Raw genomic sequence first — 9,951 nt, forward strand, 5'->3', positions numbered from 1 at the left:
ATCAGTATCTTTTTATGGCACATTTTCTACATGACCCTTCTTTTGTGCATTTAAGATTTTTCAATTAAATAAGACTGCTGATTTTGCTAGTTCTTCTAAAAGGGCCTTCAAGGAAGTAAAAAAAAAAGTTGAGCATCCAACTTTTGATCTTGGCTCAGGTCATAATCTCATGGTGGGTGACATCGAGCCTCATGTCGGGTTCTGTGCTAACAGTGTGGAGCCTACTTGGGATTCTCTCTCTCTCTCTCTCTCTCTCTCTCTCCCTTCCCCCTTACTCTCTTTCTCTCAAAATAAATAAATACATATTTTTAAAAATTTTAAAAGTAAAACCTGTATCATCAAACTCTCTTTAGATTTAAAATGTTGAATACAAAACTTCTGAGGAAAGAGTGTGCTTAGAACTTAGGATACAGTAGGCCATGTACAATAAATGTACCATAAATTTTCTAACTTTACACCTAAAACAAGGAGGTGCAGTCACTAAAAAATAAAAAAAAATATATGTAGGACTTAGTGTACTCTTGCTTCACCAAACTATTTGCTATGGTTTTCAAGATCAGAATGGTACTCTAACTCAGAAAGTGAATGTTGTATCTGAGTGGCTCAGTTGGTTAAGCATCCTGACACTTGATCTCAGCTCAGGTCATGATCTCATGGTTCATGAGTTCGAGCCCCACGTCAGGCTCTGCGCTGGCAGTGCTGAGCCTGCTTAGGATTCCTTCTCTCCCTCTTTCTCTGCCCCTCTCCTGTGAGTGCAGTCTCTCTCTCAAAATAAATAAAATTTAAAAAAAAATTTTTTTAAACCTGCACCTGTTGGGCTGAGCACTGAGTGTTGTATGGAAACCAATGGGACAATAAATTGTCTTTAATAATAAAATAAAATAAAATAAAATAAAATAAAATAAAAACCTGTAAACTGAAGTCAGAGAGGTATTCTGAAAAAGATTTACAGTCTTTAATGCAAATATTAGGGGAAAAGTTTAATGAAATGGATCCATTGAGCATGCAACTCAAGAAGCAAAAGACAAAAAAGTGAAGTAACAAAGAAAGAAGTGCAGAATTAATAAATCCAAAAGCATAAATACATGTTTGCCCAATGAAAACAAAGATTCTTTTCTTAAAAACTAGATCATTAGCTAGATAAATAACTCTTAAAAAGGAGTCAAGAATTTAGAATTTAGGGGCACCTGGGTGGCTCAGCGGGTTAAGCATCCAACTCTTGATTTCATCTCAGGTCATGATCTCACAGTCATGGGATCGAGCTCCGCATCAGGCTCTGTGTTGAGTGTGGAGCCTGCTTAAGATTCTCTCTCTCACTCCCTCTGCCCCTCTCTTCCATTCACAGGCTCTCTCCCTAAAAAAAAAAAAAAAAAAGAAAGAAAGAAAAAAAATTTAGAATTTAGCTGTGTGTATGAGTGAGTGCATGTGTAAGCAAGTGAATATGAAGGTGACAGGAAATTAAATAAATTCTATTAGGCCAATCAATAAAATTTATCAAAACAAAATTAAGTTCAGATACCTGCCATACACCCTCACACACAAAATTGAATTCCAAAGGAATCAAAGAAGAAACATAAAACAAATACTATAAAGGCATTACAAAATATCTAATATTTTTGTAAATTGAGGGTAGACTAGAAATAAAAACCAAAGGCTATAAAGGACTATGTACGTTTCTCAATTATGTACAACCACCATGAAAATATAGCTTAACAATAACAGAATGGATCAAAATATATGCAACGTGCATAACAGAGAATTAGCATCCAGAATTATAAATAATTTAATCAGAGAAAAGTAACAATCCTTCTTTTTTTTCCACACAAGGAGGGTCATAACCAGCTCCATGATTGTTATCATCCCTTCCCCTTAGCTTTCTACACAGACTTGCCACTATTTCCATACTACTGGAAATACACCTTCCAAAACCCACAGGTCCCCTGACTATATTATGCTGATAGAAAATGAAAGTCTTGGAGAGTTAGATGAACAGTTGTCTGCATAGAGATGCAGATCTCACCACACATAACTTCTAAAATGATTTTGTAATCATGTTCTAAGTGCCCCCCTGCTTGATTAGAACACAATCCCTGCAGATTGCTTTACTTTGTGGACACATGAAGTTAATGTCCCATATGAGAAACTATCCTAATTTCTACATAATGCAAAGTAATATTTGAAGCCTCCTGTCGGTCTGACATAGATCCCCCCAAAAAATGCTATATGATTTGTTAGAGTTAGTTTGGGTTAGTATCCAAACTATATAAAGAACGGCTATAACTCAATACCAAAAAAAAAAACAAAACAAAACAAAACAAAACAAAACAAACAAATAAAAATAACCCAATTAAAAATGGGAAGAGGACATGAACAGATATTTCTCCAAAGAAGACACACAGATGGCCAACAGACATATGAAAAGATGCTCAACATCACTCATCATGAGGAAAATGCAAATCAAAACTACAATGAGATATCACCTCACACCTGTTGGACTGGCTAAAATCAAAAACACAAGAAACACCAGGTGTTGGCAAGGACGAGGAGAAAAAGGAACCCTCTTGCCCTGTTGGTGGGAACGCAAGCTGGTGCAGCTACTATGGGAAACAGTGTGGAGGTTCCTCAAAAACAGATCTACCCTACAATCCAGGAATAAAACTACTGGGTATTTACCCCCAAAATACAAAAATTCAAAAGAAAAGAAGGAAGGAAGGAAGGAAGGAAGGAAGGAAGGAAGGAAGGAAGGAAGGAAGGAAGATTTTGTTTTCCTTGTGGTGAGAACTCTTAGAATCTACACTCTTACCAACTTTTGTATATATATTACAACAGGGTAACACCCCCCTTTTTTTTCAACAGGAGGAGGTGAATTGGTAATCTGTACAAAGAGAAATATAAGCAGGCACTGAATATAAAAAAGGATGCCAGCCTCACTAATCTCTTCACTGAAAACTGCTACCTCCACCTATTTGTAGGGAAGAGAGAGGACAAAGAAAACCACAAACCCTTGCACTTGAACCTTTTTAGGATATTTGCAAAGTAGTGATGGAGGAAAAGAATTTTGATGTGCCGAAAGGAGACTTTCTCCAAGGATCTCCCCCCAAAATTTGAATCGGGGCTTAAAGGGTCTCTGATCCAAAACAAGTTGTGCCTCCAAAGTTCTGCTGGAACTCTGAGAGCAGCACAGCTCTTTAGTTTCCATCTGCATCACAAATACAATCACACTTTGTTTTCCTTTTGGGATCACACATTCTGCAGTTGAGTCTTACATGTAATTACTCTTGAAAACTTCCCCACGTATGAATCAGGCCACAACGTTTTCATGCAAAAAGCACCCAGGCTTTCTAATCCCAGAGTTGCAACATGAAACCTAGCCAACGTCTTAGAAACCACAGACCTGGGCTTGCCCACGAAAACACCACCCCCAGGGGCCCAGGCGCCAAGCCCTGGTGGTGGGTGCTCAACCACATGAGACATTAAGAACTAAGCAGAAGAGGCAGAATTAACAGCTAACACTCAAGAGAACATCAGGGGAATGGGCCAGACCAGGGGAAGACATGACAGTTATATCAGTACTCAGCGCCAGCCACAAGGCATCTGAGGGCATGACAGCCTGTCCTAGAGACCAGCCCTTACTTTCAGGAAGTACTGAATCTAACCATCTTATTCATTTTTAATTGTGGTAAAATACACAGGACATAAAATTTACCATCTCGACCATTTTGATGGGTGCTGTTCAGTAGCATTGAGTACATTCATGTTATCGCGCACCATCCCTCCATCGACCCAGGGAACTCTTCCCATCATCCCAAGCGAAACTCTGGACCCATTACACAGTCACTCCCTGTTTCCCTGTCCTGCTCCCAGCCCCCAGCAACACAGTTCTACTTTCTGTCTTTATGAATTCAACTACTCTAGGTAGCTCTTAAGTAAGCGGAATCATACAGGATCTCTCTTTTCCTGACTGGCTTATTTATGCCCTCAAGACTCACCCATATTGCAGCAGGTTTCAAACTTTCTTTCCTTTTCAAGGCTGAATAATATCCTATTTTATGTATATACTACGTTTTGTTTATTCGTTCATTTGTGGATGGACCTTAGGGTTGCTTCCATCTTTCAGTTATTGCAAATGTCATCCTATGCCTTTTCTAAAGGCATCTAGAAGATGGCCCACTGCAAAGGCTTGCTGTGAGCTTTATTTTCCCCAATTCAGCATCATTTCTAACCTAAATCCTTTGTGCCATATCTTAAGGTCATCTCTTCCTTGTGCCCAACAAAGGCTCTGCTTTGGTTCTACCACTTACAAGCTGTAGGACTTTTAACAACACACTCCACTCTTCACCTTCCTACCTCTTGGTTTTCTCATTGGTAATGGTGGAAATATTTGCAGGATTTTGTAACATGTTAAGTGCACTGATGCACAGAGGGCACCTGGCACTGAGCCTGACACTTACTAAGAACACGATATTGGTAGTTCTTTGAAATAAGCATACTTTGTAGATTTATAATTTGTCCACCTTCTGTACTCAATCTCAGACTCCTCTAGATGACTCGTATTTCCTAATCAGGCCCTTTTCTGTGTGTGTGTGTGTGTGTGTGTGTGTGTCCAATGAGTCAACTTTCACACATAAAGATGCCAGCTAAGCTATCTGCACGTCCTTCCAGAATGGCTCAGGACTGAGCAGTGAAGTCCATGCCATGACAACCAGCCTGGGGATGCATCATTCCAGCCACCTAGGGGGTGGGTTCTGGACCCACATCTCTTTGCATCTCACCACCTAAATGTACAGAAACACCGTCTTTACTGGTGCCAAAATGAAGGGACTAATCCAGCCCCCTACACACATACTTCCCTTTAGGGCAAAGTTTTGCATATGCTGTGGTGGCTCTTGAACCCAGGTCGATTCAGCTAGCACCAGATTTCCAGGCTTCTTCAGACAGCCCTCTCCCCACCTTCCTCTACTTCTGGCTATGTTTGCCCCCTTTTTAGCGTCAAATTAAAGAAACAAACAAAAAATGCTATTTCTTCTCAGTCCGTAAGAGCCTGCACAATCCCATCTCCAGGAAATTTGTTTTTATATTCAATCTAGTCATGTAGTCGGTGTCCAGACTTGCCAACCTTGTGTTGGGGGCAGCTGCAGGCTAGTGTCCACCAGCTCTCTTGCACCACAACCGGGATCTTCCCTCCTCCTGAGCCTTCCTGTAGGGAAAGTTGACCATGGTTCATCTACTGTGGTAACAAGTTAGGCACGGTACCTACCCACCCGCCCCCCAGCAGCCCCAGAGTCAGGAACCCCACCTGCATCAGATGCCTCTTCCTACGGTCATCTTCATGATGAGAATACTAGTTGGAAGCACCAGAAGCTTAGTTAATAAGGGGACAGCAGCCTATCACACTGACTTTCCTCTGGACAACAAAATTGTGGAAGAAGTTGAGCTGGGGGGTGGGGGCTCAACTTCTTGAAAAGTTTTAAATTTTAACTACTGCCCCCCCCCACTAGCTGTAGGGTAGTCATCACTGGGGTGGCTGCCCAGTCACACCACCTCCCCCAGGGGTCAGGGGCTCTGTGACCCATTCTCTGGCCATAGCTGATGGAATTTGGGGAGAAACATCTGGCCAACCACCTTCACAGTATGACAACTAGCCAGTAGCAAACCTTCTTTTCACTGTATGAATTGTTCTCACGGGAATCCCAGTACAAGCCCAAGCTTTATCTGCTTCTGAACCAGATTCAGAAGTATCCAAAAGCCTCACATGAACATGTTAAGGGCATGGCTGTCAGGTCCCACTCCTGGAATACGCAGGGACTGGCGTAGCTCCTAGCCAGGGCAGGCTCCCGGCAGCATTCTAGCTGGAAGGCCTGTCACTGTGCCACAAGGCTCCTCAAGGCCTCAGACACCTGCTCCTACCAAGGCCTGATGGTTTCAGCTTTCCCCAAGAATCTGGAAATGAGCTCCACAGCCCTCCAGTAAATCCCTGTTTATTGCCTGAGCCATCACAACCTTAACTAACGTACTGCATAATCTGAGGCTAAGCATATTAGCCTGTGTGAATGTAGACAGGCTGTGAAGTGGTATAGACAAAGCAGCCATTACAAGGCTGGCCCTAAGCAGAATCACTATAAAGAACAGCAACACTACCTCCTCCCAAGACAAAGGCCAGGAGGGCATTAAAAGTGGGGGGAGCAAGGTGAGAAGTGTGTGCAAAGCTGGAGTGATGGGCAGCATGGAGGATGTAGGCCAGAAAGACCGGCTTTACTCAGTTCCCACTTGTGCCTCAGACTCCTGCCTCTGACTCCCATCCCTGCACTCCCCACCTCCAGCACAGGCCCCAACATTGTCTATTCTGCTGGTTTCAAAAAGCCCCCGATCGCTGAGTATCTGTGCTCCTCTACACGCTGAGTCCTGTGGGCATCTACCCCCTTTAAACAAACCCCTGGGTGGGTTTGTTAGCAATGATGGTGTGCTAGGAGAATAACAGTCCACAAAGCTGCCCACCTCCTAATTCCCAGAACCTTGAATATGACAACATGGAAAAATGCAGGATTTAAGGTTGCTAATCACATGTGGGAGGACCCAATATAGTCACAAGAACTATTAAAAACAAAACAGGGGGGCGCCTGGAGAGCTCAGTTGATAAAGCATCTGACTCTTGATTTCGGCTCAGGTCATGCTCCCCAGGGTCGTGGGATCGAGCCCTATGTTGGGCTTCGCATTAAGTGTGGCGCCTGCTTAAGCTCTTCTCTCTCTCTCTCCCTCTGTCTCTCTCCCCTGCTCATACACACTCTCTCTCTCTCTAAAATAAAAGAAAAAAAATAAAAATTTAAAAATTTTTAAAAAATAAAAACAAAAGAGGGATGCAAAGAGTTACTGGGGATGTGACGTGAGAAGGACTCAGTCCACCATTGCTGGCTTTGAGATAGAAGAAGACGTCACAAGTCAAGGGATCAGCAGCCTTTAGAAGCTGGGAACGGCCCTCGCTTTATAGCCAGCAAGAAAACAGGGGGTTCAGTCCTACAACCACAAGGAACTGGGTTCTGTCAACAGCCCACAATGAGCAAGGAAGCAGATTCTACCTTAGACCCTCCAGAAAGGAACACAGCCCTGCCAACATCCTGATTTCCACTCGGTCAGACCCATGTTGCCCTTCTGACCTCCAACTGTAAGAAAATACACATGTATTGTTTTAGGTCACAGGGTCTGTGGTGGTTTGTTATATGAGAAATAGAAACGGATACAGATGGTAGTGATGCGTGCATGGTACAGGCCTGTGCTGGCTGTTTTATACGCATGATCATGTTTAATCTTCACTGAAGCCCTGGGGAGTAGCAACTGGTGTCATCATCTCCATTTCATAGAATGGGAGGAGGGAAGCTCTGTCCTTTTCCCACCATCACACTGCCCCTAAGAGGGGAAGTGGGACTGGATTCCAAACCGATCAGACTTCAGAGCTTGTCCATAAACTACATTGCAGTGGTGCTTCCCCAGGGCCCAGGGACCCACACAGAGCCGCAAAATAACTGTTGGTCCCCTAAAGCATGCACACACGCACACGCACACACACATACACTCATGCACACACAGAGTAGTGACTCACTGGCCATCTTTTGCTACTCCATGGTTGTGCCAAGTGGCCCCAGGTACCTTTGGCACAGGAATGTCTTTCCATTGGTTTGGTTATGCAATCATTTAGAACTGTTTGGTTTTAGGTGCTGGCAACGCTTGACATAAACTAGCAGCTCCAATAGGGACCAGGACCACAGGAAAGGTTGTGCCACTTAAGAAAGGGTTAAACCAAAGTCCACACCCCCTGCCACTCCCTCCCATGGGAGATCTAAGCCACTGGCTTCAACAAATCATCCTAAAAATCCTTTTTTAAGAAGTCAAGAAAAGCATGTAAGAATCTAAAATCTAAAGTCTTTGCTTAATTGGAGGGAGAAAATAAAAGAGTCTTTAATGGGTGGTGTGGTTTCTCTTACTATCTGAGGAAGATCAAGATTACAAACATCACAAAAATCATGATTTGACACAAAGAGGCACAGGCTGTGACATTTCTTTGTCACTAATTCTCAGAATTCTAAAATGGAATAAGAACCATTGTAATAAACCATGGTTTTTCAGAGTGTGACCTACTGAATTACAAAAGGGGTTTCACCCTATGTTAATCCCTCAATGACTTTTCGTTTTTCATATTTGGTGTTATTTCCTCCTTTTGCAAACAGCAGTCATGACACAGCAGCCATAGCCCAGGGAGGGACCTTCATTTTCTATGAAGACTCATACAATGGCCCCATAATATCACAGCTGTTGGTCTCCAAAGGAAACCTCTCTTTTTAAGTACATCCACAATTTATGTGAAATGTAGTCAATCCCAGGAATGAAGAATCTTTTAGTTCAGCAAATAACAAATTAAGAAAGAGTTCCCAAAAGAGTGTAATGGTTTTTCCATGAGGCCCCTGCTGGTAACCTTGGCTGGGAACCACGTGATGCTGGGAGCATCAGAAGAAATGACTTTCGCACTTACGTTCTTCCTGGGATTCCTGAAATAAAGAGAGAAGTCAGAATATGACTTGTTATCAAACACCTCTAGGTCAGAGAGAAAGGAGGAGGTAGATATTAAATACATACCGTGTCTCAGAGGCCATAGAAATAACAGCCATTACCATGTATTGAGTTTGGCTCTCTGCTATGCCCATCACATGTATCATCTCACTTATTATTCATGGCAATGGCATAAGCTCCCATTATCCAGATGGAGAAACAGAGGCCAAGACAGGTTTCTGTCCTAACGTGCCTCAGTTAGTGGACCATGAGGTCCAGGTTTGAAGCCGGGGGCCAGAAGCATTCACCTGTATGGTGCTGTTATAGTTGTTACAGTTGAGGAATCCTTGTCACGGATTACCAAGGGTCATTCGTGTGGATGGGGGTGGCTGGAGCCACGAAGTTGAAAACCACACTGTCTTTTCCTCAAATGAGGCAAGTTTGAGGAAAGTGGATGTAGGGAAAGGTTGCCATTCAGAGGACTTCCTACTTGAAAAGTAGGTGACGGACAGCCACCAGGTTACCTCGGGTAGGCTGAACTGATGGGGCAGATGGGTCTCACAGGTTGTCAGGGGACCGGAACAAGGAAAATGCAAGAAGCCAAAAGAGGAACAGGCGCTGCTGAAGGCTGCAAATAAGGGGCTGGGTGAGCTCTCTTGGGTGAGCTGACAAGAGCCCACGCTGGCCCCAAGTTGCACCTGCACACAGCCCTCTCCCAAATAAGTACAGGAACCCATTTGCCTCCTGAGTATGAGATACCTGGTGTCCAGAGCAGGAATGCAGGGCATGGAAGAGATGAGGAGGAGTATAATCAGAGGAAGGCAGCTGAGCCAAGCACCTTCTCCCCTTTCTCCGTAAGTCAGTACTTTACATGCAAGAAAGAGCTATTAAGCAGTTCTGGTTACCTTTCTTTTTAAAGCAGTCATTTCCCATGCTTTAATAAAACCACCTTTTTGCCCCGGAGGGAAAAAAAAAACAAAAACAAAACAAAAGCAATCTCTTTCCCACCATTACATACAAACTACCTCTTGAGAAGAGAAAGAAGTTTCCATCTGATGAAAACACTGGACCGTGGAGCTCCTCCCTTCACAGAAGCTACCTAGTAACATCATTCCTTCCTTTATGACACACTGAGTGCCCACCATGTGTCAGACATCACACCAGGCACTTGGGAGCCATGCAGGGGTGAAGACAGCAGCACATGAGGATGGCTGTGCAGCTGTGTGACACAGCAGAGGTGCTGACTCAGAGCTGTGGGAGCACAGGAAATGTCTGATCTAGGGTGGAGCAAGGCAGCCAGCGTTGTCTCCTTACTCCCAGAGGTGAGGAGATCATAGAGAAAATCTTACAAATTAGGCAAGTTTCTCTCTGGAAGCCCTGAGACAAGCTCAGAAGCCACCGAGATGGTTGATT

General features: G+C 43.5%; 1 long non-coding RNA gene across 1 annotated transcript; it reads right to left on the reverse strand.

Annotated features, from left to right (window-relative positions):
• Positions 1–967: 967 nt before the first annotated feature.
• LOC131486185 (uncharacterized) lies at positions 968–5,199 on the reverse strand. Its single transcript, XR_009249222.1, has 2 exons — positions 5,117–5,199; positions 968–1,354 (listed from the first exon to the last, which is right to left on the reverse strand). It is a non-coding gene; the product is annotated as an uncharacterized LOC131486185 (long non-coding RNA).
• Between the last annotated feature and the right edge of the window lie 4,752 nt (positions 5,200–9,951).

The sequence above is a fragment of the Neofelis nebulosa genome, chromosome 9, assembly GCF_028018385.1.
Source record: "Neofelis nebulosa isolate mNeoNeb1 chromosome 9, mNeoNeb1.pri, whole genome shotgun sequence".
Lineage (NCBI taxonomy): Eukaryota > Metazoa > Chordata > Mammalia > Carnivora > Felidae > Neofelis > Neofelis nebulosa.